Source organism: Ascaphus truei, chromosome 3, assembly GCF_040206685.1.
Source record: "Ascaphus truei isolate aAscTru1 chromosome 3, aAscTru1.hap1, whole genome shotgun sequence".
NCBI classification, from domain to species: domain Eukaryota; kingdom Metazoa; phylum Chordata; class Amphibia; order Anura; family Ascaphidae; genus Ascaphus; species Ascaphus truei.
In genome coordinates, this window is record NC_134485.1 from 208,585,151 (window position 1) to 208,591,364 (window position 6,214).

At 47.0% G+C, this 6,214-nt stretch overlaps 1 long non-coding RNA gene across 1 annotated transcript; it reads right to left on the bottom strand.

The window, feature by feature from the left end:
• Positions 1-639: 639 nt before the first annotated feature.
• LOC142491012 (uncharacterized) lies at positions 640-5,474 on the bottom strand. The gene is made up of 4 exons (XR_012800221.1): positions 5,369-5,474; positions 5,091-5,149; positions 1,121-1,284; positions 640-691 (listed from the first exon to the last, which is right to left on the bottom strand). It is a non-coding gene; the product is annotated as an uncharacterized LOC142491012 (long non-coding RNA).
• Positions 5,475-6,214: the final 740 nt, after the last annotated feature.

Below are 6,214 nucleotides of genomic sequence, written 5' to 3' on the forward strand. Positions count from 1 at the left end.
TTTCCCTCCCGACCTGATCCCAGTGTATGTGTTGGGTGCACACACCAAGGGGAAAAATACATATAACCAGGGGAGACACAGTTTGCAATGAGGCAGGGGAATAAAAACACTATTAAACATTATAACAGTTAACCCCTCGCCTCCCATACGATGGTGGGTGTCGCCCTGGGGGGTGGCCAACACCCCTCTCCATCGCTACAACGTGGCATACCGAAGTTCATCACAGATATAGAAGACTGTCACAAAATGGCTGTCCACCATGCTCCCTGATAAGACTGAGGTGGAGCTGAACATGGAACGGAGCCATAGAGCATTGCGATCTAGGCCATTAGCAGGAGAACTACCAAGAGACGCGATAATAAGAATGCACTTACTTACAGAGGCATTACTAAAAATACCCCATCCTGCAGCTTTGAGGGTGCCAATCTGCAGATTTTTCAAGATTGATCTCCAACAACCCTCAGTAGGCGCAGAAAACTGCAGCCGATAAAAATCCTGAGGGATAGGTCCATTCGCTATAGATGGACCTTCCCCTTCAGTTTGCAAGTGATAAAGAATGGAAGGGCTTTCTCCATTAAGAACTTGGAGGAGGGAGAAGAATTTCTTCAAAACCTGGGGGTAAAAGACACCATAACGTACCAGGTAGAAGAGGGATTCTCACCGGAGCCGTCCTGGAAGCAAATGAACCGGTCTGCATGAGGGAGGAAGGAAGTGGAGGCTTAATTGATTTGATTGACATCAATTAAGAGTTTGGAACAAAGTTGCATCTTTCCCCAAGTAATTGATGATTTAAAGAGACACTGCCCTAAAAACTGTAACTGATCCCTAAATAAAACTATCCACTAGACACCAGGCCAGGATTTCTAATGTAAAATTGTCGCAGACGAGACGCCATGAGGGGAGCCTGGGAGGAGGAAGGAAAACGGCGGGAACGGACATCACAAGAACGGGCACCATCTTGACAAGGCCTACAGCAAAGGGATCGTCAGAAGGAAGGAGAGCGGAGACACCGGAGAGGACAGGCAGAGGGGAGAACTGCGAAACTGGACTTAGGGGGGTGGGTGAGTGTGGGCACGCATGCTGCGGTTATTAAGCCGGCCGGTTGCAGTGGCGGACTTACCTGTGGCAGCAGAAAGAGACGGTACCCAGCAGGGAGGGGGAGACACGGAGGGGCTCCCACTTATCCCTCGGAGATGGTTCGAGCACTCCAGCTCCGGGAGGGGAAAGGAGGTGCATGAGAGCGGACGAGGCAGCAAGCAGAGGATGAGGGAAATAGGCAAGAGTCTATGTAGAGCAGAGGAATGGGGGGGTAGGTGATAAGGAAGGAGGAAAGGCGGTGTCATGGAACAATAATCATATTTCTGCTTTTGCTTGTCAGCTCCTTAGTTTCAGTTACTTGTATTTGCTACACACACACACACACACACACACACACACACACACACACACACACACACACACACACACACACACACACACACACACACACACACACACACACACACACACACACACACACACTGTGTGATTTATTACTATGTTGCCTTTTCTGCCTCTGAGCATGTAGCCAGTGAGTTGCTACAGCAACCCCTGAGATCTTTTCTCAGAATGGGCTATTCGGGCCCCCCCCTGTCTTGCTGACAGTTGGTCTGTCCCTAGTCTATTCCTGTCTCCCAGATCCCCCTCACTGTCTTTTACTTGGCTGAGTGAGTACCTCTTCTATGTTATACTCCTCCCGGCAAGGCCCAATCCTTTCACCTGCCCTTAACTACAATCTAGGTTACTACGACTTGGTGCCCCAGCCATTGCCAAACCAATTGCTTCCATAGTCAACTCTATCCTGTCTGCAGGCCATATCCCCAAGACCTGGAAAACTGCCAGAGTTGTCCCAATCTTCAAAAGTGGGGACAAAAACACTGTCTCAAGCTACAGACCAATCTCACTTCCCCCAATTCTATCCAAAGTTATGGAAAAATGTGTCCACTCCCAACTAAGCGATTACTATACCAAGACAAATTTCCCTAGCCAATTCCAATCTGGATTTCGTCCCAAACACTCCACCGTAACTACCCTGCTAAAAGTTTGCAATGAAATCCAGTGTGGAATGGAACGGGGACAACTCACTGGTGCAGTATTCCTAGATTTTGCAAAGGCTTTTGATACAGTTGATCATGCTATCCTGCTTAACAAATTCCAGAGCTCTGGAATAGGGAAGCAAGCTTTAAACTGGTTTCAGTCCTACCTATCAGGAAGATCCCAACTTGTGTCCATCTCTGGCTCTAACTCCAACCCCCTGGATATCACCTGTGGTGTCCCGCAAGGCTCTGTTCTGGGGGCCCTACTCTTCTCAGTGTTCATCAATGATCTTCCCACAGCTTGTAAGGGAGCCTCAATACACATGTATGCAGATGACACAATCCTATATGCACACAGCCATAGCCTCTCTGACCTTCAACACATACTTCAGTCTGACATTTTGAGACTCGAAAACTGGATTTCCAAAACAAACTGTTTTTAAACACTGACAAGACAGTAACAATGGTATTTAGGACCAAGACTACATTTTTAAAGCTTCCAGCGACTGAGCTCCAGACTAGAACCAACGCTAACACCACCCTAACCCGTCACTAGTTTTAAATACCTGGGCTTATGGTTTGACTCCCACTTAACATTCGGAATGCACATTGATACCCTGACAACCAAGACCTATGCCAAACTAGGGGTACTTTACAGGAACAAATCCTCCCCAAGTCTCCTGGTCAGAGAGCGTATCGCACAGCAGATGCTAATGCCAATAATTGACTATGGAGACATAGTATATGGCTCGGCTCCTCAAACCCACCTTAGCAAACTTGACACCCTCTACAATTCAATTTGTCGTTTTGTTCTCCAATGCAACTACAACACACATCACTGCGAAATGCTCAAAGAACTAGATTGGTCATCACTAGAGTCTAGGCGCAAAGCTTACCTTTCCTGTCTTGCCTTTAAATACTTTATGGGCAAGCTACCCAGCTATCTGAACAAGCTCCTCACCCCTACCACATGCAGCACCTATCACATGAGATCAGACTCCAAAAGACTGTTCATGGTCACAAGGCTCAACAAAGTATCCGGCCGTTCCTCCTTCTCTTACTGTGCATCCCAAAACTGGAACAACCTACCAGAGACTCTCACATCCACCACTAGTTTAAATTCTTTCAAATCTAAGGCTGTCTCACATTTTAATCTGGTCTGTAACTGTATCATTCGCCCATAATATATATTTTCTTTAACTGTGCATGCAATGTCTTGTATATAATGTATACCCTGTTCATTTATGTAACTGTATTTGTAACCATGTATTATTTGTAATATTAACTATGCCCAGGACATACTTGAAAAGGAGAGGTAACTCTCAATGTATTACTTCCTGGTAAAACATTTTATAAATAAAAATAAATAGTACATTGACAAGCAACAGTAACTCGGACTTTCCTTTACTGCATATTCTATATTTCAAAGTAAAAAAACAACAACACACAAGTCCATTAACAAACATTACCAAACAGCCTCTTTCTATTGATCAGCTGACTGAAGGTTTTGGAGGTGAAGACATGAAGATGTAATAGTGGTGTTAACAGCGGTAATGATGATGCGGCTGTATGGGCTGCTCTAGCACAAGCTGTTACTAGCTATAGGTAGCATAGTCAAGAGGGGAAAGGGGCCCTCTGGATGTGATAAAGATGTTGTGGACCAATTATGTCCAATACAATTACGAGCTGTTATCAAAACTTTCAATACTGTGAGCAGTTATCAATAACATTATCGCTCACACAATAAAGCCCTGTGCTAAACAGCAAATTGGCCAAAATGCCCCAAAGCTTTGTAGAAAGCAAGGGCTTTCTTTGAAGGGCCTAAAGGTTGGCTTGTCATGGAACAGAAATACCCATTTCTGCCTTCTCTGTTTCACCCCCCCTTTCCTTGGCAGTTCTGCCTGCTAGCTGTACTTGGATGTTACTTTCCTTGCAGTTTCACTCCCAGTGCAGATGGAATGGATACATTATGTTGCCTTTTTTCCTTCCAGTCTATCACAACCCTGGTTGCTCTGGCAACATCTCCAGTCCTCCAAGTTAATGGGCTTCCCCATTCCCCTCTGTCCCTGCAGACACGTAGTATGGCCTGACCCCTATCCCTGTGTCACAAGCAGTACCCACTGTCTTTACTTCCTGACATTGGCAGAGTGAGTACATTCATGTTACACCCCTATGGCAAGGCCAATCCTTTTCACCTGCCCTTAATTACAAAGCACCTATAGAGAAGCACTCTCACAACACTATTACATCCACAAGTGCCTGTATATACTGCTCCATTCCTAATAAAGCAAAGAAAATATAACAGGACTTGGTGTGCTTTGGAAAGAGGGCTGAGTTGAAGATATCTGGGTCCATTCATACCCTAGACATGACCCTGGGTCCAGAATAGGCGGTAAGGAGGAAAGTGAAGGAAATACATGGGGTAGTGTGAGAAGGATAGAGAGTCTGAGAAAGAAAGAAAGCAACCAGACAGGTGGAAGAGCAGGAGGAGGACAAGCAGAAAGAGGGAGTAGAGAGAGAAGTCAGGAGAAAGGTTTAAGCAAGCTTGAGGGCCTGAAAAAGGAGATTGACAGGTAAGAAGGATTGGTAGATAGGGGAAGTGTTCCCTAGCCATAGAGGTGAGAAGCATAAGGAGCTAACAGACTAGTTATAAACCAAGTTGGTGGAATAGGGGGATTAGTGCAAGGAGATAAAACTTAAGTTCAGGGTAGAGGTCCAAATCGTCACAGTTGAAGGGGAAAGGTTACTAGGTGTAGTGATATAGTTGTAGGCATAGGTCAGTAGATAAAATAAGTTCTATAAGGGACAAAAGTTTTAATACATTAGGGGTTAAAAGATGAAAGGTTTTGGTGGGTGTTGTTTTATTAAGTTAAACTCAAGTTAAGTGTTGAGCCGTCTACCGACTACCAAGGAGACGGAGTCAAGGTGGTGTGTGGGTGACTGTTGAATCATGCTGTTTTGTGTGTGTCTACCCCCCAGATATCCTTTTGTTTGTTCCTTTCCCCCCCTCCTTACCAGAGCAGGAGACTGGAGACCCCTGGAGAGAGCGGATGGAATACAGGTGGCCATGGGAGCTGACAGAAGATAGACAGACGATGGGTCTGGGTAAGCATACACAACCTCACACCACAATGCATATAACCCTTATATCACATAATGTCAAAGGTTTTAATAGCCCAAGTAAGAGAAAGCTAGCTTTGACGGATTATAAAAGAAAAAACCCTGACATTATATTATTACAAGAAACACACTTCACCAAAACGTGTTTTTCTAAATTCTTTCATAAGAATTACCGGAGCTGGTTTCTGTCATCTGCCGCTGTTAGGAAGAGAGGAGTTGCGGTGTTGCTCCATAATAGATTACCGTTCTGTGTGGAGCAAACCAAAAAAGACAAAAATGGTAGATTCATTATCTTAGTAGGCACCCTACAGGGTCAATACATCACCATAGCGAATGTGTATGCACCATGTGAACACAGTACTACAAGCTTTTTCGCATCATTTTTTAGCATCCAACAAAATATCTAAAGCAGGCATGTCAAACTCGCCGCATGCGGCCAACACCGAGTATCTGTGCGGCCCACCCAATGTGTCCCGGTTACGGCGGTGGTGAAAAGGATGCGGCAGCTGGTAAGTATTCTCTGTGTGAGTGAATGCTGCCAGGGGATTGGATGAAGGGCCGCATGGGTTTGAATGAAGGAGGCGGGGCTTAGAATGCCGGCCGGGATGTAGGGGATTGGTCGCAGGCAGGTCAGAGGAAGCCGGGGGCGGGGCTTCCGCTTTGTGCAGAGCACACGGTGAGTGTGTCTCTGCCTTCCCGCTCCTCTGCCTGCTGCGCGATGTCCCCCGCCGGGCGGGCAGCCACAGGGTCCCGGGGTAGAGGTGCTCACCCCCCTTGCCGCTGACCCCCCTTGCCGCTAACCCCCCTTTGGTGCTGACCCCCCTTGCCGCTAACACCCCTTTGGCGCTGACCCCCCTTGCCGCTGACCCCCCTTGCCGCTCACCCCCTTTCTGCGCCCCCCCCCCTGCCGCTCACCAACTTTCTGCCCCCCCCCTATTCCCGCTCACCCCCTTTCTGCGCCCCCCCCCCTGCACCCTTGGCGCTCCCTTTGCCCCCGGTCCGCATGTTGCGGAAGATGG